At 42.6% G+C, this 25679-nt stretch overlaps 1 long non-coding RNA gene across 2 annotated transcripts; it reads left to right on the top strand.

The window, feature by feature from the left end:
• Positions 1–902: 902 nt before the first annotated feature.
• Positions 903–25292, top strand: LOC309536681. 2 transcript variants are annotated; one of them, XR_014221695.1, is made up of 4 exons: positions 903–1255; positions 11255–11573; positions 22902–22990; positions 24783–25292. It is a non-coding gene; the product is annotated as an uncharacterized lncRNA (long non-coding RNA). The 2 variants fall into 2 exon arrangements; XR_014221694.1 differs by lacking the exon at positions 11255–11573.
• The last annotated feature ends 387 nt before the right edge of the window (positions 25293–25679 follow it).

The following is a 25679-nucleotide window of genomic DNA, read 5'->3' as shown; positions in this document are numbered from 1 at the left end:
TACATACAAATAATTAAAAAAACTACTTGTATTCCTTAAGATGTATTTACATATTTTGCCTACAGTGCATTACGATATAGGTATTACAACTTTGCACAAATGATGGCAGTTCCCTCCTGACCCCTCCATTTTTAAAAAATTGTATCCTTCAAACAAAATCTTGAAATATTTATTGGGGTAGCCATATGGAGGAAACAGATTATGAGGGAGGATGAAGCTGTTCCTTTTAAAAGAGAGAATACAGGGAAACCACATTAAGAAGCACTTCACATTCTTCCTCCCCTTCCCCCTGCCTCCAACCCATCCCAATCTCCAACCCACGAGGGACAACTTCCTTTGATCATCTCAGATCCATATTGACATGTCCCAGGCCAACCTCCCCTCTCTAATCTTTCAGTGCTCTGCTTGTGGAGCACATAGCACTACATACATTCATTACTGTTCAGAACAAGGGATTGCACAGACCCTACTTGGAGACCACAAGTAGACTGGAGTTATTGGTTAGAGATCATTTACATGCCTCCTTGACTGCTTTGCCTTCCTCTAGAGGGGGCTCTGATTTGCCAGGAGAATTGAGTTGGAACTTCTCCATTGTTCTCTCCTTCCTTACACATGGCTGGGCCGAAGAGAGTAGAAGTAAGTGAAATGGTTTCACATATAGCTGTTCATTGTGGGGGTTGTATTTCTTTTTTCTCTCTCAATCTGACCTTCTCTTCTTCTTCTTCTTCTTCTTCCCCCTCCCCTTCTCATCTCCCATGTCAGGTGAAAGAACTTCTGGAAGAGACAGAGTGGCCCAGAGCACATGTCACGAGTCAAAACACAAAAGCCCTTAAAAGAAGTGAGTGAGGGGTACCGTTCTGCCATGGGAGATGGGCAAAATATATCCCTTGGCAAAATCACAGACACTTGTAAAGTCATGCAACTCCACAGCAGGGTGTTTATCTCTTCCCTGCTGCAAGGTGTCAGGGAATCGGTCTGCGTCAACATCTTGAGCTATCAAGTGGGGAATGGCATTGTTTACTTCCAAATCAAGGAAGTTAAAAAGCAATGTGCAGGGCGTGTAAAGGCTTTGCCATCACTACAAGTGTGTGTTTGTAAGAGTTGTTCAAGAGCAGAGCCGGAAAGTCATGTCTCAATAGATGTCAACCATTTTGACACTTCCAAAGGACAATTCAAGTTTCTGTTAACAGGGCTTTGACTGTGTTTCCAGAGAGACTGTCTTGCTCTGCTTGCCTTGAAAAGAGAACAGTCGTGGGTGAGTTGGAGCTGAATGCTTTTGTCCCCATACCTCAGCACTGTGATGCTCTAAAGATTTTGTCGTCTACTAGTAATAATGATGATGATGGTGATAATAATAATAATAATAATAATAATAATAATAATAGGATTAGTATATCTTCCTTTCCCTTGAGGACCTGAGGTCATAAGTCAAACAGCTTACTTCAGGCCACAGAGGAAGGAATGTCTAAATATTTGCACCTGGATCCAGAGCCCCATGTGTACTCCCCTGTGCATGAAGAGCTCCTGCAGGAATGAGCTGCCCCATTCAGTGACTGGAGCAATTGTGTACATGTTAAGGGATGTGTGAGAAGAGCTGTGCCCCCTTTCCACTGGTGTGAGGCTGCAGAATATCATATCCCAAGGGACAGCTCTCATGCACAATGCAGGGCGGTAATAGTGCTGAGTCCTTGCTTCTCACACAGTTCAGTATTGCAATCATCTTCTCTCTCTTCTCCAATCTCTGCAGTTGAGGAAAGGTCACAGGGCCAGATTCTAATAAGCCTCAGCACAAATTAAATCTTGAATTAGGTCCTTCGATGTTGCATTATTGTATTATATTATATTATTGTTTTTAATTGCTACCCCTCCCTTTAGGCAAGCTCTTACAAGGGATCTTGAAATAAAAATGCTAAAAGCAGGAGGGAAAGACTGCAGCTTAGTGCCGGGGTGGGAAACCTGTAGTGTTCCGGGTATTGCTGGACTCCAACTCCCATGATTCTCAGCTAGGATGACAAATAGCAAGGCATGATGAGAGTTGTAGTCCAAAAAACATCCCGAGAGCTACCTTTAGCTTAGTGGTAGAGCATCTGCTTTGCATGCAGAAGGTCCTGGGTTTAGCCCCCAGCATCTCCAGGCAGACTCGGAAAGACTCCCTGTCTGAAACCCTGTAGAACCACTGCCATCCAACACACACATTTCTGAACTAGATGGACCAGTGGTCTGACTTGGTAAAATGCAGCTTCCTGTGGAATAATTAATGTGTAACAAAAATAGAATCAGACACATACAAATGCAATTTAACAAGTAAAAGCAAGGAGAATAAAAAGTCATAAAAGTGTCTGCTTCTCCCATATGAACCTACAAAGGTTCTGAGATCTTCAGGGGAGATCCTTTTCTCAGTCCACATTCACAGCCATGCCTGGTGGTGACAAGGGAGAGGGCCTTCTCAGTGGCTGCTCCCTGGGTTTGGAACTCGCTTCTTAGAGAAGCTCAATTGGCTCCCTCCTTGTTGCCCTTCTGCCCGCAGGTGGAGACATTTTTATTCCAGCAGAGTTTGGGGAACTGACTTCTTGTAAGGAAAGGGCTCATAATGCTGTGCTGTATTATTATTACTATTATTGATATTTTTATTATTGGGATCCCTGGTGGTGGTAGTAGTATCTGCAGTTCAGTAGTTCTTTTTGACATTATTTTAATTCCATATACAGTGGTGCCCCGCAAGACGAAATTAATTCGTTCCGCAATTTTTGTCGTCTAGCGAATTTTTCGTCTTGCGAAGCACAAAATCCCATAGGAATACATTGAAAATCAATTAATGCGTTCCTATGGTCAAAAAAAGTCCAAACAAAGCCAAATTTGGTACAACAACAGTTTATTAACTGCTCTTTAAAGTCACACATACTGTAAAGAGCAGTTCAAAAATTTAAGGGAAAATAAATTAACTTTATAAACAAAACATGTCTTTGTTTTTAGTCAAAGAAAAAAAGTCGCGAGACGTTTTCGTCTTGCGAAGCAAGCCCATAGGGGAAATTCGTCTTGCGAGGCAAATCGCGAACGAAAAAAACTTTCGTCTAGCAAGTTTTTTGTATTGCGAGGCATTCGTCTTGCGGGGCACCACTGTATAGTCTACTTTTTAATGACAACCTTTGATAGGTTTTTAGCTATATTTGTTTTATCAGTATTTAATTTTTATGAGCCACCTTGTTTTGGGGGTAAATCATCCTCACATGAGAAAGGGCTGTATCAGAAATCTGGCCTTGTGAACCATGGCTCATAGTTAGAGCTGACATATTGATGCTGCAAATGTGTCAACTGAGGCATCCTGTAAGATTGTCGCTGTGCTTGTTTTCTAACTCATGAAAATGGGCAGACAGATGGCTTGAAATGAAAGTCCATTACGGCCAACCAAGGGGTATGTAACAACTAGGCACCATTCCAAAAACTAGCCTTGGTGGCTTGGCATTTGGTGACACACACCAGAGTCACATTGTTTGCATTCCTACCATTCTAACTTATCAACACGTCTCATCAACATCCTCCAAAAGCCCAACAGTTTACAACTGATTTGGCTGGTGCACTGAATAACAAACTCTCAAAGTATCTGTGGCTGATCCTTCATGATGACATGAGTCCTGTTCAGAGAACTGGTTGGGTAACAGAATTTGTGGAGTTGAGCGCAATCCCCCACACCACAGGCCCACCTACACAAAACTGTAACTGATCTCTGATTTGCATCATATGTCCTGCATACAGAACTTTGTCCTTTTTTGCTGCAGCCAGTCATGGAAGCATGGAATTCTGGAGTCCTAGCACTGCCTTTTTATCTGCAATTCTTACAACTGGTTTGGTGCTAGATATTTGACTTTTTCATATATATTTACATGGCATCTCCTCCTCCTCCCTACAGAGACTAAACCCTCTATTTTTATTTTTAAGGGGAATTCAAAGTGCTGACCTTTGAAGCCCTAAACTGCTTCAATCCTGTATACCTAAATTAGTGTCTTCACTACCGTTGTTCAGCCCAGGCACTGAGATCTAATTATGAGGGCCTTCTGGCAGTTCCCTCATGGTGAGAGGTGAAGTTACAGGGAACCAGGCAGAGGGCCTTCTCAGTAGCTGCACCCACCCTGTGGAATGTCATTCCATCAGAGGTCAAGGAAATAAACAACTATTTGACTTTTAGAAGACACCTGAAGGCAGCCCTGTCTAGGGAAGTTTTTAATGTTTGATGTTTTCCTGTGGTTTTATAAATTGTTGGAAGCTGCCCAAAGTGGCTGGGGAAACCCAGGAAGATGGGCAACATATTAATTGTTGTTGTTGTTGTCATGGCTGTAGTTAGGGTCATCGCTCAGCAGCAGGGCATCTGCTTGCATGCAGAAAGACTCCGGTTCAATCACCAGAATCTCCAAGTAGGGTTGCGGAAGAACACTGTTTGAAACCCTGGAGAACTGCTACTAGTCACTGTTGACAATACTTTGCTAGACAGACCAATGGTGTGGCTCAGTATAAGGCAGCTCCCTATGTTCCAAGGTAAACTAGATAGTTAACCATGCTGGAAATGGTGTTGGTTAACCAGTAGGGGGAGACTTCAGACAGTTCAGGATGCTTAAGCTGAAGTTACATCAAATGGATTTATCCTGTTTCAAATAAAACACTGCTTACATTATTAGCTAGTTGTTAAAAGTTGTAAGGTATTCTTAAACAATGTTGTGGTGTGGTAGCTCATTACTCTGCATTCACTGTTCTTGCTGCATCTCCCCAGCATTCCTCAATAGTCATTCCAATTATGGGCTATTATGCTCCTCTTTGCAGTATGGGTTGTGGTTACCTGACCTATAAAAATGCAAGGGACTTACAGAAGCATCATGTTGCATGAGGCCAGTGGGCAGGCAGGACTGATAAAAAGGGAGGAAGGGCTATGAAAGCTTTCTAGGGCTAGGAAAGAGTTTAATTGCCAGTTGCGGAATATGACTTGAAACCCTAATCAAGTGATACAGCAGGGATGGAGACCGTGTGGCCCTCCAGATGTTGTTGTACTTACAAGTCCCATCAGACCCATCCAGTATGTGAAACAGTCAGGGAGGGTGGGAGTTGTATTCCAACCACATCTGGAGAGGCACACCTTCCCCATACAACCATGCAGCCTCAAATGTATGTTGGTACAAGTGTGAGAGATAATGTGGTGGTGAAAACTTGTCTTGCTGTTCTTTTTTACCATCCATCAACTAATGAGAAAAGGAATGCATCCAGAAGTTATGAAAGGGGAGGAAAAAGTGGAGATGTTCTCACAGGTGGGATACAGAGTTTTGTTGTGCTTACCTTCTGACCGAGGTGACCATAAAGTGTTTGTGAAGGGTCTTTTCTTTCACTCTGCAAAGTAGCTCTCTGGTGATCTGAACTCTAGTGCCTTGCAGGGTATCTCCCTTTTCAGAAAACACAATGCTATCCTTGGCTGGGCTTTTCTCTAAGCACGGGAAGCTGGGGAGACTGTCTACTGTGCACCTGACAGCTGTTTGTCATTTTCCTTGATAGTCTCCCATGCCTCAGAAGCAAAGCTCATATCCATCAGGAGCTGTGCATTGAATATTGTGGGCCCAGTTTCAGCTGATGTCAGATCAGCAGCCCCTCCCTGTTGAACTTCCAGAAGCTACTAAAAACCATATATATTTTTTCATTATTCCAGAAGGAATGTTAACTTAATTCTGATTTTATAGTTGACCTGTATTTGCATTTTTGGGATGCAGGTGGCGCTGTGGGTAAAAGCCTCAGCGCCTAGGGCTTGCCGATCGAAAGGTCGGCGGTTCGAATCTCTGCGGTGGGGTGCGCTCCCATCGTTCGGTCCCAGCGCCTGCCAACCTAGCAGTTCGAAAGCCCCCCCGGGTGCAAGTAGATAAATAGGGACCGCTTGCAAGCGGGAAGGTAAACGGCGTTTCCGTGTGCGGCTCTGGTTCGCCAGAGCAGCGATGTCACGCTGGCCACGTGACCCGGAAGTGTCTTCGGACAGCGCTGGCCCCCGGCCTCTTGAGTGAGATGGGCGCACAACCCTAGAGTCTGGCAAGACTGGCCCGTACGGGCAGGGGTACCTTTACCTTTATTTGCATTTTACTGACCTTCACAAACAGCAGATAGAGATCAATGTAATTAAGTGTTATATACATTGCCAAAATAAAGAAATAAATAAATTTTGAAAACTTATAAAAGAAATCAGTGTGGGAATCTTTTTTTTTTTTTTTAAGAAGTGTAATAGGAAGGACTTTCCTTCATACAAAATCAGCAAACCCATCTTAATCTTAGGCAATGGATAAGTAGTCTTCCGGACTTCCTGTGCTTTTGTTAAAGTTCAAGGGAAGATCAGATCAGGAAATTTCATCCCTTGTTGAAAATACATACATACCAACTCCACTTTTCCTGTTCCTGATCATCCCGTGTTCAGTTAGGAAGGTTTGGGTGGGGGAGCTATTTACCTGTGTTTGCTTCATAAAGCAAGGTTCCTAACCATGCAGAGGCTTCTACTTGCATTCATGAAATCGTAGGAATTACCCCATTCAATGAAGGAAAATAGGAAGGCACCATATATATGGCTTGATACTTCCTTTTCAGGCACTACATATGAAGAGGGCTACAGTCTCCTTACAAGGCAGATCTCAATGCAATGGTCAAAAAGGTTTCACTGTTCAGTGGAAATCTTCCAGGTATTTTCACATACACACAAATTCACTGATGTTACAGGATTTCTAGACAAGCTGTATTGAGCATTCATCCCTGATTTCTTCACACAAAGTTTGTAAGGAGGATAGACAATATCAGCTATTATTATGAGTGATTCCCTTCCGATATGTTTGCAGAATGATTGTATAACATTGCGATAAACCAGGTATAGGGAACCTTTGGCCCTTCAGAAATTGCTGAACTACAACTCCCATCATCCCTGGACATTGGCCATGCTTGCCAGGGCTGATGGGGAGCTGTAATTATGGCAAGCCAAAGGTTCCCTACACCTATGGGGAAAGGGCTAAAAGTGTTGCTTGAGCTGTAAGATTGGGATGAGGAAAATGTGGTCTGCCGTATGCTGTTGGACTACAACTCTCATCAGTCCCAGCCAGTATTGTCAATGGACAGGGATGATGGGAGTTGTAGTCCAGCCACACATGGAGGGCCATGTTTTTGCCATCCCTGCTCTATGCTCTGAGTTCAAGTGGGCTGATAGCCAGACCTTTCAGATATGACATATAAATTTATATAGAATGTTCCTTGAGGATAGGAACCTTGCAAAACACTGTGTTAAATAGATACAATACTAGCTTATCTCAACGGGATTCTTAGAGGATCAATTAACTTTGACATCTTATTCAACATGTGAAACTGTTTCTTATCTCTCATTAACATGGCTGCATTTGTGACTAGCAAGTCTTCCAGCTTTGGCCAAGAACCCAGATATTAGCAGTCTTCCATCATTGTTGCCTCAAAGGATAATGCAAATTATACTTTTCCTAGTGAGTTGCTTCAGGTAGCAAGAGAGATACGGGAACAAGTTTGCACAACATTTTATTTAATTTAAATTTTGGAAGATTGACTCGCACCAGCCGGAGCCAGGAGAAAAGAGTTTAATGAGTGTTGTTTAACTAATTGCCAATTATCTTTGAGCAGAGTGGTAATTTCCAGCAGCTGTTCATAAAGCAAGGTTATAGTCAATTTATACTTTGGTGTTGCCAAATTGGGTAGGTAGCAACATGTGGGAGCAGATTGGCTCCATCTTATATAGATCTTTTTAAAAAGATCTATATATCATTCCTCAAGAAGGAGGTGAGTGGGGGATGGGAGAGGAAACTTGGCACTGTGTTTTTCCATTTATTTGGAGTTACTGAGTGCAGGGCACATCCCAAAGGCATTTTGGTTTTATTGAATCACCTTAGATGTTAATGCCTGATTCTATTTATGTTTACTTAGAGATAAGTCTGATCGCAAGGGTGGGCAGATTTCATGTTTTGGTGTGCTGTTTTGGGGTTTTTTACTAGAATCATGGGATCCAACAGCCAGGCCCTGAAGCCAAACACTGTTCAAGAGTAACAGATTGGAATGAAGTTCATGATCCTCCTCCCACACTCCTTGCCTCAAGTGCTTTTAATTTCAGCAGTATAATTTAAGGTCTGGATGTGCTGTACCTTTAAAATGCATTTGAAACATAGCCTTTATCTCAAAGTGTTGTGGGCGCTGTAGTTTGCCCAGCAACTCTTAACAAACTACGGAATTCATTAAGGGGAAAGATTGTGCTTCAAATATGCTTTAAAGGTATAGTGTTTGCACAGCTATAGTTGCTGCTACTGTTTGACCATTTAGCATCAGAAATACTTGCTAATCTATGGCAAATCATTCCGAAATCTACCGATCAAGTAACTAGCTGTGGGCTACAGCTAGGTAGGTCATAACGGCACTATCTTACTGTGAAGAAAGCCCCATTCCATTCAATGGGACTTACTCCAGTGTAAAGTGTCTACAGAATTGCTGTAAGGACTGGGGGATTTTTGCATATATTTTCTGCAACATATCATTGATGCAATGATAGTGCATGAGTGATGGATTTATACTGGACCGTCCACACATTATTAGCTGTTCTGAGATACTTCTCTGATGTTACTGCCTTATTGCCTTCTGGAGGGGAGCTATTGAACTATGGCACAGCGAAAGCAGGACACAAAGAAAAACCTGGAACATTTGTTGGTATAAAAAGTGACAGGATTGCAGCAGGACATGCCCCGAAGTGGTATGTTCACTGCAAAACTTTTGCAGCCACAAATTGTTTTGAAAGCAGGATTGTGTATAACCACCCCAATACCATCACGAGTGCAAAATATTCCTGAATGCATCATAAAAGGGCCCTAAATCACTCAATAGCAGAATCTCCTGGAAAATCCTTGAAAGTCACATTGCAGGAGCTGAAGTCTTCAAGTGGTTTCCTTATTTAAAGTCCCCCACAGAAAACTTTATTTTTGAAAGCAATGGCAAACACTGGCTATATGCTTCCTTCACTCACCCACCCCTTCCCTCTTTCAGAAACCCTGACACATTTTCATGCCGTGGGGTGTACCCGTCTAACTTAGGCAAGCCTTAACAGCTCACGTTTCACTGTTTTGTCTCTTAGCATTATAGACCACGTTTCTCCGCGGCTTGTAGTAGGGGGTTTTAAAAGAAAAGGCCTCAAATATGAGTTTATATACAGTGCCAGATTTTGTTAAGCACATGAGAGGATTCCCATGCCAATTTATAACTAAGTGTCCCTCCTGGCTGTGTCTGTTAGTCTCCCTGGAACAGCCAAACCTACAGATCACTGTAAACGTTAATCTTCTTATACTTTCAGGTATCAGGTTCCCTTTGATGTTACCAAACATGTTGACTCCTATCTTGGTTGAATGTGCAATCCAGACATAGTTAGCATTAATAATGTTTTGTCTACATCGTTCTCACTGAGTGACTAACAATATAGATTTGCTTCCAAAACCACACTTCTCTGGTATTTTCATAAAGTCGTCTCTAGAGCTAATGCAGTTTGTTTCCTATCTTCTGCTTTTGTTGAGGTGCGTAGATACATCACACTTTACTGGGGAGGGGATCATTTATGTCTTTTATGGGGCAATCCAATCTGTGTCTACTGAGAAGTAAATATAGGGTTTAGGGATGGATGAATCTGTCAATCTTAGCTTCTCTGTGTTTTCCCTTTTTTTCCCAGTCACAGATTCAGTTCTCTGCATTCCTGCAGCAATTTAGTGCAAATTTCTCCAATCATGTGGTTTCGTATGTAGTTTTGATTAATATACACATTTTTGCAAATGATTGGGGCTCAGTGCTCCCTTAAGTTTGATACATAAACTTGCTCTCAGGTAAACACTTAGACGGGAACATCCACTCCCATCCATAAACTTGTCTGGCAAAAGAAGAAAATTCTTTATTCTCAATTACTTGATCATTCATGAAAACTGCTAATTAACAAGCAAATGTAAATAGTGATAAATTATGCTCAATTTTGATGTTTTCCATTTAGCAGAGTATTAAGTTGCAAGTGATATAGTGCACACTTTAAGATCTCGTTAATTTTGATGCCATAATGGATGAGAATTCCTAGAGGAGTTTTTTAAGGCCAGAAATATGAATGGTATTAGCTCAACAGTTATATGATTAAGCAGTAAGACCTGCTTAGGCAGGCAGTACTTGGGCATGATTGACGACTGTAATTGATTGACGTGCAGAGGTAAAGCCAAGGGCACCCATTTACTGGCTGGGTCAATCATCTCATGGCTGTGGCTAGTTTGGGAAGGCTTATTACTCTACTGATATAGTGAGTGTTATTAGAAGCTTTTAATGTGTTTTTAATGCTAAAGTGGTAAATTTTAACTAGGGTGAACCTTAAATAGGTCAGTGTGAGATTGTCGGGATTGGAAAATATTCTGATACTTTGGTAATAAAAGATCTGAATTTTTTTGTTGGGCCTCTTCTGTGGTGGCACCCCAATTCTGGAACACCCTCCCTAAGGAATCTAAAGTAGACTTGCTTTACTGTCTCTGCCTGCTTTATAACTTTGTAGCTATGTTGCTTCTCAGTTATCTTACTATGAAGAATGTGTGGTGTTGATGTGATGTTTTATTACATTGTGTTTTGTTGTTGCACACCTCCCTGGAATCTGTGACGATGAACTTGAGAGTGTCCTGAATCTTATTTAAGAATGATATCCGCTTTATTCAAATAAGCAACTACTAATCATGATGGCTGTATATACGTACTGCCTCCAGTGTTTGAGAGTATTTGCCTTTGAAGACCATTTTCTGAGGACCGCAATTGGAAATATTGCTGTTGCACTGATGTGCTTTTTTGTGGGCATCTGTTTGGCCACAATGCATACAGGATACTGGATTGGATGGGTCACTGGTCTAATTTAGCAAGAGAAAAATGAAAGGAGCATGTGGGAAAGTGGCTGAAAGTGCAAATAACATACAGAATGTGTGAAATATAAGGAAAACCGCTTGCAAAAATATGTTTATTAGAGGTGTATATTAAAATAAATGTGAACTAAATTGTTGCTAGATTCTTGTGAGTGTACAGTTCCTTTTTTAAAAAAAATGCAAATTTGTGCAGAATTATGCTGGTTGAACTCAAAACTGGAAAAACTGAGAAGCAGAAAGAAACTGAAATTTGCAATTTCACCCCTCCCTGTTCATTCTTATGCCAGTTTCATTTTCAAGCTGTCCCCCTTCCTCATTCACAGTACAGCAAGAAGAAAGATCTATATTCTAATTATACGGCTCCAAGGGAGGACACACTTAAAGGAGGTCAAGGTCGAGAGGCTTGTTGGCATCAGAAGCCTAACGCCCTGCTACTGAAGCATCGCTTCACACTCTCCCACTGATGTATCTTATTGCAGCTCCCTGCCCTCCTCATTGTGCAAGATAACAAGGAAACTAAGAGGAGGCAGAGACAATAATAGTATGAAATATTGATGGACTCTTACATGAAACAGTCCATAGATCCAGCTGAGGCTCTTGTTCTTCCAGAATTGAAATCCACCAAACGGACCTCATTCCAAGGTAAAAATAATCATATTTTTTTAAAAAATAAAAATCTACAGGGGCAGGTGTTTGTTGCATACCTTCCCCACACTTCCTTTTCTTTAACAAAGTTCTGATCATCACCATATAAAAACCTATATTAATGTAAGAAGTTGTGTGATGTGTCTTAAAAGAGGAAGGGCAAGGTGTTGCAACCAACTAAGTTCTGCTTGGAGTAAACCCACTGAAATGAAGAGATACAAGTTAGTTCATATCCATAAATTTCAATGGGTCTACTCAGAGTAGAACCCCCCACTGGATACAGCTGAATGTGCCCTGAAACCTCATTTATCAAAGTCATGAGGGGGAAACCTAAAATTAAGGGTTCCGTCTCATGTTTTAGTGAGGGTGAAGAACCAACATCAACAAGAGAGCCAGAATAGTGATATAGTGGTTAGAGTTGTGGACTAGAACTTGTGAGACCAGGGTTCAAATCCCCTTGGACCAGACACTTCCTCACAGCCTAATCTACCTCACAGGGTTGTTGTGAGGACAGAAATGAGAAGGAGACATATTTATGCCACCTAGAGCTCCTTGGAGGAAAGATAATAATGTGATAGATGAATAAATGCATCCATTAAGAAAGCTCCTAGAAGACCTGCTCCCTGCCTTGGAGGCCTTTTTCCACCTTCCCTGGGAGGACAGGACCCTGTCTGACTCCAGCTACCCAAAGCTGAGGCTGCTGAAGAGGCCAGAGACCACCCTGGCTGTCATTTAGTACAGACCCAGGTCATTGAGCCTGAGCTTCCACAGCTGCCAATCACCATGAACCACCATTGGCAGGATTGGCAGCAACTGTAGCAGATATGCTCTATGCTTATGATAATGTTTATTCTCTTGTTGATTATGCTATTATAAATGTGCACTTTATATTTGACTTCCTTTAGTCATGTTTTCTTTTGAAATGTTTAAGGTATTGCTTTAGTCAACTTTGCTGCATTAAATGTGCATTCTGTAGTTGACCGACCTCCTTCGTAATGTTCTGTTTTGAGATCTTGAAGGTAATGTTTTTCTTTTATGTTAATTATTTTTCTCTGAATATATACTTTGTAGTTGACTTTCCTCATTCTTTGTTCTTCCTCATTCTTCTTTGTTTCATTTGATCTTTTAATATATGGTAAACTGATTTGAGATTTTTTTTTCTTTAAAACATAAAGTGGTATTGAAATGAAATGAATAATAATAATTGTTTCACCCACTTTTGATATTGCTTTTTTCTCCACCTTCCACTGGCATGTGGCCCCTGGAAGGTTGCCTATGAAGAAATGTGGCCCTTTGTCTGAAACTCTACCCATTGTGTAGACCAGTGATGTCCAAACTTTTTCCAAAGAGGGCCAGATTTGATGAAGTGAAGGTCCATGAGGGCTGACCAAAGGACTGACCAAAGTTGTTAGCCTTTTTTAGGATTGAAGTTGTTGAGGGTTTTTTAGGATTTTACCCCAGGAAATGAACTGCCACAGAGGCCAGATTAAACTGACCAGCGGGCCGGATTAGACCCCCAAAATGGACTTTGGACATGCCTGGTGTAGACAATACTGAACAGATAGGCCAATGGTCTGACTAAGTAGAAGACAACTTCCCATGCTCCTGTGTCTGAATAACACAATGTTCTTCTGCAGGAAATGTCTTGAAGGAGATGGGAGTGTTTAAGGGAAACAGTTGAACTTGTGACAAAGGCAAATGGGGAAAATATATGAAATCTGTCTTCTCATTCATTCTCTTCTCTTCCCCCACCCCCCACCCCACCACCTTCTTCTTCTTTTGAATTGGATTGAAACCGCTATCATGAAGAACATGTCTGATTGGATTGAGATGTCCCCATCACGGGAAGCAGGCAAGGCCTGATGCCCCAATAACAGAAGCTGCACAAGCAATTTAACATGTGGCTTCAATCCAATTCCCTGAGTGATTCCCCCTCTTTGTGTGTGACAACAAGACAAAGTGTTGCATGTGTAGAATCACAGGAGGGAATAAGGAGACGCACCGGTCTGAGCAGCTGGAACAACTCGTCTGTAGCTTAGTAGCAGATCATTGGGCTTGGAGTCTGCAGAACCAAATCTAATCCCACCATTTTCCCTCCCATTTAAGAATTCTGTATTTATTGCTTGGTGTTTCCGTTTGGCTAGAGAGGGGTGTTAAATGGCATTCTGCCAAGTTTTCAGAACATGGAGAGTATTAAAGGGAATCTGTGTTATCCTTAAGCAATGGGAAGGGCCATAGCTCAGTGGCAGCACATCAGCTTTGCATTCTGAAGAGTCTAGGTTCAATCCCCAGCATCTCTAGGTAGGGCTTGGAATGCCCCCTTCTGAAACCCTGGGGAGCCACTGCTAGTCAGTGTAGTCTGCTAATGACATCAGATGTGGGCAGGTAAAAAGATGACTGGGCAAAAAAAGAGACTTCTTGAAGCACCAACAACTGGTAGCACTTCAAAGCACAGTGCAGAGCTTTCTGTGAGGGGAGCCCTGCTTTGAAGTCCCAGCAATCAACTGGTTGCGGGGGCTTCAAAATGTCTCATTGGCTGAGGTTATTGAGCCCCACCCACCAGTCAAATTTATCCACAGAGGGGTAAGGGAAATAAGGATCTGACTCAATGGCCAGAATCATGTTGTAGTCAATCCTGATCTAGGTGAATATAGAAACATAGGAAGGTGTTTTACATTGAATCAGACCATTGGTCCATCTAGCTCAGGGTTGTCTACATCAGAGGTTCTCAACCTGTGGGTCCCCAGATGTTCTTGGACTACAACTCCCATCATCCCTGAGCTCTGGCCTTGTTAGCTAGGGGTGATGGGAGTTGTAGTTCAACAACGTCAGGGGACCCACAGGTTGAGAAAGGCTGGTCTACATTAAGAAGTAATGGCTCTCCACTGGCCATTGCCCATATCAGCTGGGGCTGAAGTGATCTGTAGTGCAACATCATCTGGAGGGCACCAAAATGGCTACCCCTGACGTACATCAGTGAGCAAATAATGGTATGCCAGAGACGATTAAGAAGAGGAATAGAATGATAGAATGATGCATCCATCATGGGACTTTGGAGGGGAGTGCAAAAGACTTGGAACTTGGGTTCTGGTTGACCCAGCCCCTGCCAAAGCCAAGAAGGAATGCAAGTGGGACCAAGGCCACATCTACACCATACCATTAAAGCACATGGATTCCCCCAAATAATTATGGGAACTTTGGTTTAATAAGGGTGCTGGCAACTGTAGCTCTGTGCAGATTAAGCTAAAGTTCATGGGATATTTGAGAAGAAGACATATTTTAATGTATGGTGTAGATGTGACCCAAGTTTCCATACAAGTCAAGACCAGGAAGCAAGTCTGTGATGGAAGCTTTTGCAGAGGCCAAAGTGTATCATCTTACCTGTTGTAACCTACTGGGGAAAAGACAGAGGGTACACTGAGTTGTCTCCCTTCCTTCCTTCCTTTGGCCCAGAGTCTTTCCTACAGCTCATTCCATTGGTTGGTCAGTTGCTTTGGAGGACAAGGTCAATAGTGGCTATTAGTCATGGATCAGAGGTGGTATACCACTGAATGTCAGGTGCTGGGGGCAAAAAGCAGAAGCTCCTGCATTTGCAGGAGGGTGGCATGCTGTGGCTATAAGATCCTGCTTGCAGGCTTGGCTACTGTCAGAACAGGATGCTGGACTAGATGGGTCTTTGACCCATCCAGCAGGGCTCTTCTTGTGCTCATACGTTCATATTCATGTCCTGCTTAGGGCTTTTGATAGGCATCTGATTGCCTATTGTGGAAAACAGAATAGGTCCCAGGACATGGTTTGAAAGCACATGAGGCCACTACCTTCCTAGTGCTGATCAAGTCTGGGTCTGATCAGTGCCAGGGTGGGTGCATCTCTAGGAACCACTTGTATGCAGTCTTGGGTTTTATGATGGAAGAAAGATAGAATACAAATACAAGAAAAGAACTAAGCAAGTACATTAGCTAGGCCTTTTATCTGATCCAGCAGGGTTCTTACAGTACATGAGTTGAATCTGCTGCCTTTTAGGTCAAAATTCAAGAGGTGCTGCAGGTGCAAGTCTTGACATGTGCCGGAAGCAAGTGTGTGGAAGGCCGGAGGAAGCTTTTCCATCGGTGTATTCAAAAGCCTGAGAAACACCTGTAGCCTCTTTCCATCCTTATCCGCTGCTCAGCTAGCTGAGCTGAAGAAACTCTCTGATCATCTATTAATCTCTTTTGTTGCTCAGAAGGCACCGCAAAGGCTTCAGCCGTGGAAGCTGTCTAATGATTCTCTTAAGATCAAAAGGCAGGTGTCATAAAGGTTATTAATATTTTCCAAGTAAAATAGTGTTTGCTTTTTAAAGCCCCTGCCAAAGCTCTCCTGAAATGTGTTTGCCATTAAAAAGAGGGGGGAAAGAGTACTGGATGCCTTCAGCCAATATCTAGGTAGACAATTTCCAGACCAATTTGTGATGCATGATTAACAGATCAGAGAGGGATTTTTTTTTCTTCAGAAAAAAGAGTGTTATCTGTGAAATGTTCCAGAGTGCCTACTTCACCACTTGAGCATCCCTGTTTATAATAGGCAACAAATGTTGCATTTACACAACAGCCTTATGGAGCCAAAGGTCGCCATGTTCAAGTGCAAAACTATCTGAAAATGGCTCTGGTTGCTTGACAAAAAATGTGCTTTTCTCCCCTAATTAAACTGTTTGGCTCCCTATTGCAGATCCCAATACAAAAGAAAAAAATGCCCTGAACATGAAGCAATAGTTTTCAACTGCTTCACTCTGGAGGAACCCTTTATGCATTGCTTTGTTGTCTGCAAAACTGCTGTTGACTGTGCTTTGCCCTATGTGTTGCATAATCTAGATCAGGGCTACAGAAGTTGTAGCTTCCCAGTCTTTGCTTTGCTTTGTTGTCTGCAAAACTGCTGTTGACTGTGCATTGCCCTGTGTGTTGCATAATCTAGATCAGGGCTGCAGAAGCTGTAGCTTCCCAATCTTATTGAACTCCAGCTTCCATCGGTCTCAGCCAGAATGGCCAGCTAAAATGATGGAAGTTGTAGTCCACCAAAGTCTACAAGGTTACAAGTTACCCATCCCAACTCTAGGTGGTGACCAAATAGTTATAATAGACTTGGCTAAATACCACATACAAATTAAGTGTGTGCTCCAGAATACTCTACAACAGGGGTAACCGTAATGGTCCCTCCATGTATTAGAATTCAACTTCTGTCAGTCTGCATGGTCAGTGGTCAAGGTTGGCGGGAGCTGGAATTCAAGAGTATCTGGAGAGTGCATTTATGAGTTATCTCTACAATGTGCAGCAGTAGTTTCTGGGACATGTTCTAAAAGAGCATTTTTCCTGTCCATGTGGTGTGCCTGGTCCAAACCATCACTCTGTGCAATTAAACTATGCCCTTAAAATGCACTTTGGAAGGTCAGTAATGTCCTTCAGCCATGTGCAGCCCTCTTGCCAAGGAAACTCTGTTGAGCAGGTTGGAAACCATTCCGCTGTAAAGTATTAAGAATGTATTGTTTGTGAAATGGGTTCATCAGGATGTCCTTTCATATAAGCAAACATTGTCCCTTGAAAGCTAGAAGCATCATCTCTTTTAAAATGAAACCTGGGGTTCCCTAAGCAAACTTTCATTAGAATCATGTATGCCTTTGTGAATCACCATAGAGAGCTTCTAAGAGTCCAGTGATCCAGAAGAATACAGAAAAGCATCAGAGCCCAAAAGATCACTGCTACATAACCCAAGTCCCAGTCTAAACATGAGGTCTTTTGATAGTGTCTCCTGTCTGGGAGGACCCATTGTATAGGGTAAGTGTACAGGGCTAGTATGGATCTGAGGACAATTTACCGTGCAGGAAGACATTCCAAATGGAAGTTCAGGTGGCTCAGTTCAGTTTGCATGAAGCAGTCATGTACTAAGGGTCCCTTGAGCTATTACAGGCATGGGCAAGCCTTTGGGCCTCTAGATGTTGCTGAACTATAACTCCCATCATCTCCAATAAGCATCCCCAGGGATGATGGGAGCTGTAGTTCAGCAACATCTGGAGGTCCAAAGGTTCCCCGCACCTGCTCTATCCCCAGTAGCTCTTAACATCTGGTCACAATAGTGTCATGATGTGTTCTGCTCATGGGCTTCCAAGAGGCATCTGGGAACAACATGGTGGACTAGACAGACCTACTGGTCTCAGCCAGCAGGGCTTTTCTTATGCTCTTATTAATTGCATCTGTGTGACTGAACCATTACAGCTCTACCACTGCAACTAGGGCTTTTCTGTCATCTGATATCACCACAAAGGCAATACTTTCCAAGATAAAGTATTCAGTAGACAGCCATTACTGTATATAAAGTACAATAGTTAAATATAAGCTGGAGCTTGGTCCACAAAGGCAAATGGAGCTCTACATGCCCAGCAACCACAGTCTGCTCCCAGCCAGCCCCCACCTGACCTCCTTCTTACTTACATCCAGTTCAGGCACTGGCACTGGCTGTTAGCTTCCTCATCAATCTCAGTGTTGCTCTTGTAGACCTCAGCAAGGAGAAGGATAGGGACAAAGCTAAAATTAGTTGGCTCCGCCCATGAATGGCTCAGGCTGCATATACTGTGGACTTTGCCTTCCTTTCCACCAGTCCCAGTGGACACTAGCCACCACTGCAAGTGAACATCACATTTGGGAACCAGCTTAATCAGGCAGTCCTACAAGTGTTTACTCAGAAGTAAGCCCCTTTGAGTTTAATGACACTCTCAACTAAGTAGGCATTGGGATTGCAGTCTTGGTTACCAATTACGCTTCAATATTTCAGGCACTGTAGAAGAGGAAGGTAGGAAAGATCTTTTTCATATACCATGGAAGACCTTTTTTTTAAAAGATTTTTTTTAATGTAGATCAGATTTATTTATGTTCCAACACAAGTATTTCTGACATAAAGGGCAGCTTCTGAATGCAGTGGAGTAATGAAGTTTCTTGCAAAGCACAACACGGAACCAGCCTTATTTCCTGCAAATTATAGATTAGAACCTTTCCCGGCCTTTGTAGAAGTCACCATTCCATTTTGGACAGGTTAAGTATAGAGTTAAGAAGCTTTTATTTCAGGAACATGAAAGAAGTTTTGCATGGAGTTTTCCCAAAAGGGAAGTAAATAACACCTAAGAATATAGCATGTAATTTCAACGTCAGTGCTGATGTCTATGTATACAGGTTTTAAAACCACCTTTCTTTGGATCTTCTTTTGTTCTCAAAACAGTAGTTAGAGTTCAACGATGTCCAAATATAAGCATACAGAGCTGACAAGGTACCCGGCAGAGATGCAGAGAGAAAAGATGCAAGAGTTTAACTGAAGCAACTAGACGCTGCAGCACCATACATATGCTCCAACTCTTAAACTGGTTTTACATATTCCCCTGGTTAAACTGGAATTCAGGAAGAGTAGAACATAGCTCATAATGAACCAGAGGAAGAACAGAATAATAAAATGAAGGAAATCCTCTCATCACTACTTCATAATTGAGGCTGAATGTGCAATCAGCCTGGACACTAGGCCTTGCTCACAGAAATGTTGCAGTGAGATGATGACTGTGGTGGTTGCATAGTACCATCATGACTTGTAGTCATCAGTTGGCTTTCATGAATTTAACTGTCTTCCTTAAAGTCATTTAAGCCAGGGTTGTTGAACTACAACTCCCATCACCCACATGGTAGCTGTGGCTGATAGTCCAGTTACCTCTGGAGAAGTACAGGTTCCCCAACCCTGGTCTGAACTAAAGGCTATCACATGTTGTGGAAATAAGTTCCACAAATCAGTTAAATGATGTAAGAGGAAGTGCTTGTCTGTCCTGAATCTCCTGTCAAACAGTTTCATTGCTGGAGGTGGGGGAGCCCTACTAAAGTAATCACTGATTTTATGCCAACCCAAGCACACACTTCTTTTCAAACATGTACTGGAGACTTATCAAGGATCAGTTAACAAGTACACCTGGATCACTTGATTTCACAATCCTTGATGACTGGTACTTGAGGCGATATGAGAAGATACAAGAGTGCTCCCTATGATGTTTTGATCTATGATGAATCACCTTCAAGTTCCCCCCACACTGAAGTCATTACTTGCATACATTCTAAAACTGGTCCTACGGTTCTCAGTTATTAAGGCTGCATTCCTATCACCAAGGAATTCTGGGAGCTGTAGTTGCTGAAGATTCTTAGGAGACCCCATATTTCCCTTCTAGAGCTACAGTTCTTAGGAGTAGTTTGACATTCAATCCCACTTTCCAGGGAACTATAACTCTGGGAGGGAAATAGGGGTCCCCTAAAAGCTGTCAATACCCTTAACAAACTACAGCTCCCAGAATTCTTTGGGGAAAGCCATGATTGTTCGAAGTGATATCATTGTGCTTTAATAAACGGTAAAGGGAACCCTGACAGTTAAGTCCAGTTGCGAACGACTCTGGGGTTGTGGCGCTCATCTCGCTTTACTGGCCAAGGGAGCTGACGTTTGCCTGCAGACAGTTTTTCCGGGTCATGTGGCCAGCATGACTAAGCCGCTTCTGGCGAAACCAGAGCAGCACACGGAAATGCCATATACCTTCCGGCCACAGTGTTACCTATTTATCTACTTGCACTGGTGTGCTTTCAAACTGCTAGATTGGCAGGAGCTGGGACCGAGCAATGAGAGTTCACCCCATCGCGGGGATTCAAACCACTGACCTTCTGATCAGCAAGCCCCAGGCTCAGTGGTTTAGACCACTGCACCACCTTTTAATTATATGGTGTGAATTCAGCTATTGAGCTGAGCTTTAAGTTTAATAGAAATAGAACAAAGCAGCATTTGAATGTTAATATATTTATTGATTTTTTTTTTACCAGTTGCATTGCTGGGGAAAATAGGTTTTCCTTTTAGAAGCGTTTTCCTTCAGATTACAGATCCAGCCCCAGAGTTTGTGTACAGAGCTTTTGCCTTCAAAGCACAATCAGACCAGTACCCAATAAATCTTCAAAGCACTCTCAAGAGGCAAGAAAGTTGTTATCAGGACAACTGTGATAAAGAAGGATTAAGGAGATGTCTCAAAGCCAAACAGGAAGCTAGTGTCAGAGATTGGAAAATTATTAGCTGTCATGATGACCTTGCAACTGCCATTCATGCTAGTGCTGTACCAAAAAAAACAAAAACAAAACATCCTGCATTTTTTTATTATTTTTAACCATTCTCCATCAGTTAATGAGAAAAGAAACTGATTTAAACATTGGGAAATAAGAGAGAAAATGTTGATGAAGATTCACTTGGGTGGGGTGCAGCGTTTCTGTTGCGCTTACCTTACCTTTGCAGTGACCAAGGGACACACAGCACTAATTTGTGCTTTCTCTGCCTCATGCTGACTTGTTGCAATGCGTGCTACACATGGTCACCTTTCAAGACCATTTGGAATATTCTAAGGACACAATTCTTCTCCTTACTGGTGTGAATCTCCAGGAGCACATTACACCAATGTATTTGAGCCTGTGCTGATTCCCTGTTGTCTTTTCAACCCAATTCATTGCATATATTTTTACTAATAAAGCCTTCATTATGTCAGTGGAGATGGCTACATGAACATGCATGTAACTGCAGACCCTCCAAGTGTTCCTATTTTCCAAGGATGTCCCCAATTTAGAGAAGCCGTCTGATTTGATCCTGGAATGTCTCAGTTTTCCTTAGGATATCCCCATTTTCATTGGAGAAATGTTGGAGGGTATGGTGACTGGTACTAACATAAAAGACCTTATGCAGGTCAGGCCCAGGCGACATATATACCAGGTAGGCCATTTTGGTCTGTGGGAGCACTTCTCCATCAAGTTCCAAATACATCAGAAACAGACTCCACAGGAACTCAGAGCAGGGCTTTTTGTGTGACTGCCCCTGTTCTGTGGAATTGCATTTCTCTTGAGATATAACAGTTGTCTACTATCTTTAACTTCTGGAAACAACTGAAAGCATTTTGTTTTGTTTTACAAGCTGAATGGATAGATTTCTAACATGGGTGTCTCTTTTGTATTTTTTAAAATTTTATCTGATGATGTGGGTGCGATGGGTGGGTGGGTTGTTTTTAACGGGGGGTAGCCACTTTTATTGGATTTTGTACATCACCTTGATACATGTCTGTGGAAGGTGGTAGACAGATAAATAACTGTTCCATAACCTCTTGTTATTGAGCCCTTTTATCATGAGAACTGTGGACTTTTCTGTGGACTGGCCCAACGTTGCTTAGTGAGCATCATGGCTGAGCAGGAATTTGAACCTGGATTACTCTAAGTCTATGTCCAACACTGTAGTCACTACTGGCTCTTTGGAATGTGCGGAGATGCCCTGGGCATTCTTCTGGAGTGGGTCTTGTAGGTTTCCAAACACTGCTTTGCCAAAAGACCTGAGTCTGAACTAGAATGGCATTGGACAGAAGTTTAATTTTTCAGTGATCATGGATTTTAGGGCTGAGCTGGATGAGCACAGATTTCTTTGCTTGATTTTTTTTTGGGGGGGGAATGCTTTGGCACTCAGGAAGTGCACAGAAAGGCAAAGAACCTGCCCACCATGATGTTGATAGCTGTTCCTTGGCTTCTGCATGGGTTTGTGCATGCATGTGAACTCTTTTTTCTCTTCCAGAAGCAAGAGTGGAAAGATTTTGTTTTTAAGGTAAAAGGGAGGACTTTCTTTAAAAACAAAACAAGTGGGCTTACCAGTCACAGGCATTGGGTAGATAACTTTCCAGTTTTCTGAACTTTGATTAAATCGCAGGGGAGGTGGTGTCTCCCAAGGGGCTTCTTCTGATCAGGAAGCATGGACAGATGGGGAGAGGGCCTAGTGCTGGAGAAATGTTCAATGGAAAGAGAAACACAGGCACCAATCTTGACCACCTTGCAATGAGAAGGGATGCTCAATCTCATTCTGAATCAATTTTCAATGCCCTACAAATGAGGCAAATTATATAAAGCTCTTTTGTGGGGGAAGGACACTGCTGAGAAATAGGACAAGTTTTGGTGTGGCATTATTTTACACGCGATCAGAAGCAATCCCTTCTGTAGCACTCACTCCTGGGCTAATCAACCACTGTGGCAATACTGAAACTCTTGCATCCAAGAATAACTTCTGCTGCAGTAAAAAAAATAAAAAATGGCACAGCCTATCCCCTGATTAAAAGATAAATCAAAATTTGTTAAGAGAGCGGAAGAGTTGGAGGGCTGATTGCTAACACCAGTGGGGAGGGGAAGGGGAGAGAGAAAGATGAAAGGAAAGCCTAATCGGAGACTTTCTTTAAGCTCTGTTGATTACTGAGAAGCTTTTGACATGGCTCTGTTGCAGGCAAACAGGAGTGGCGACCCTCTCTGATATTCTCCAGCTCACCCGGACGACTCCACTGACACGAACAGCTCAGCCCTGCAGAAATAGTGGTGAGTTAGTGCATGTTCCAAGGGAGATAATGGCAAAGTTATTTTGCCTTTGGGCTCAAAGTCTGTATGTGGGGAGTGAGCAGGGGGAGAAAGAGAGTGGGGGAATCCCTTGCAAAATATTATGGAAGGGTTTTCTTTTAAGTCCCTTTTAGCCCTCAGGAGCAGGCAATGTTCAGCCAGGTCTTGTTTCACCAACATAATATCTCTTTATGAATAGCTGGAGGGTTGCTAGCAAGTGTACTCATTTAGCTGTGGAAGGGATGTTTAATAGCCATCAAAACGGCGAACAACTTGACAACTGTTTGATCAACTGAGATGTCACCCGCAGAGACGAAATGACATATCTTCGGGTGATATGTGTCGGTCATTATTGAGTTGACTGTTAGCAGGAGAAGCAAGCTTTTTAAAAAAGCAGTTGTGTCAGACCAGAGCTTGACATTATGGGGGTCTCATGGCTACTGCTGGAAGCAGCAGACCCACATCCCTTTCTCCTCCTCACTTCCCCAGACTCACGATGTTGTCACATCCCAAGTTTCCCTGCCCTCAGCCAACTTCATTGGCTGCCCTTTGCATGGGCAAAGAGTGTTGCCAAGCAGTGATGTCACTGCGTGGATAGCACACACTGCAGGGAACAGGAGAGGAGGAGACAGTGTAGGGCTGCCATTTTGGGTGGCAGCTGTGTATCCTTCACAAGTGTTGCTGCAGCAGCAAGAGCGGCAACAACAAACACAAAATAGGCATGTGTGAAAACCCAACAGATTTATTGTGGCAAGACTTGTTATAGGCATGAGTCTCCTTCATGGATGAGCAGTGATCACCCCCACATACACATAGGCTTCATCTGCACTATACGTTTAAAGAAGTATCATGCTACTTTAAGCACTCTTGGCTTCCCGCAAAGAATCCTGAGAGCTGTAGTTTGTTAAGAGTGCTAAGAGTTGTTAGGAGACTTCCATTCCCCTGGCAGAGCTACAATTCTCAGAATGGTTTAGCAATCACTTCCCATGGAACTCTGAGAATTGTAGCCCTGAGAATGGGAATGCGGGTCTCCAAACAACTCTCACCTCTCTCAACCGACTTCATTTCTCAGGAATCTTTGGGGAAGCCCTGACAGTTTCAAGGGGCGTGTTTCAAATGTATAGTGCAGTTGGTGCCAAGCGCTAGTGTAGTTCAATGTCAGTTTTAAAAGGACTGCATCATTCTCAGGGCATAGTCTGAAGGTACAGAATGTGTCGATCTTGCTAGGCAGCTAGGGGTCTCATCAGTGCTGGAATGGAGGCTGGGTTATTGGCAGAAAGAAAGAGTCAACCTGAATTAAATTGGGCGAGGTGGAATATGGGTTAGCGTTTTGATGACTGAGTCATGCGGATCCTGAAAACACAGCTGCATGGCTGAGGGATAGGAATAGGTGAACCTGCTGACTTTGGTTTTGCTCAGTTTCTATTTTTTCCCCTATCTTAAATTCAGTTCTCTACATCACAACATCAATTTGGGGTGGCTATTTCAAAGTCTTCATGAAAATTCATCAGCATTTTAGGGCAGATTTATCACAATATGCACATTTTTACAAGCTGTTTCCCCTAAAATAATGCATTTTGTATCTTATGTTCACTAGTATATGCATTTTTCTGCATACTTTAACCTAGTACAGGCATTTTTGTACACTTTACATTACTGCACTTCAAAATTTGGAGTTGTCCAAACTTCAAAGAAGTGTTTCAATTGGTGCAAATGAGCCAGGTTTCCCTTTGAATGCAAACTGAATTTTTCCCCAATCCCACTTGACTTGCAGAAGTATGTTGCAGAGGGTTGGACTAGATGGCCCTTGGAGCCCCTTCCGATTCTATGATTCTATGAAATTACATCATTGCCACAGGATTTGACTCCTCCCACTGCAAGCCTGGGAGACAACAGGGGAGCATCAAAGACTTGAAGGGCATGCAAAAAAAGAGTCTTGAACCTATGCCAAGCAATTTGTTCTGGCTTTAATCAAGATGTCGTCTTTTAACTCCAAATGTCATTCTTATTATTATTTTTAATCCCGTATCAAAACTTTGAGCAGCATACTGCAGCATGAATAAATGCTACCCGTCATTTAAACTTTCAGCAATGTTTCAAAGCCTTGCAAATGAGTGATAGCCATTTATAAATGTATTCATGCATGTGTATATTCATCAAAGTGATGCAGTTAACAAGCTGGTAAAAGACAAAGTGAATAGCAACAAAGAAACTGGTGGATTATAAGTTTTTAACTGTGTAAAAGCTAATGCAAAACAACTTGATTGTTAATTTTGTAGTCTCTTTTTGCCCAATGAGAACACTCTTTTCTTTCCATCTCTCTCTTTACTCGCTGTCATTAGCATCCTGCCATTTTGGAATCTTAAATTGCTTCCCCTCTAAGCAAAGTGTCATAAGTGAGGACACAGAGAATACTCAAATTGCTCAAGCATTAAATATTAGAGCAGGGATGTCCAACCAGTAGACTGTGATCTACCGGTAGATCCCTGGCTGATCCTGGTAGATCGCAGGATCCTTATCGTGTACAAAAAGTTATGGGGTGGGGGAAACTAAAAAAACCTATGTGCAATCCTCCCCCGCAAAAGCTCAACAACTCCGGGCACTTCCCTCCTAAAAAAAGCTCAGCCACCCTGGGCAATCCAGCCTCCCACCCCATGCACGCTCCTCCTCC

Source organism: Podarcis vaucheri, assembly GCF_965113315.1.
Source record: "Podarcis vaucheri genome assembly, chromosome: 7".
Classification (NCBI taxonomy): domain Eukaryota; kingdom Metazoa; phylum Chordata; class Lepidosauria; order Squamata; family Lacertidae; genus Podarcis; species Podarcis vaucheri.
This window is presented reverse-complemented; position numbering and strand designations above follow the sequence as displayed.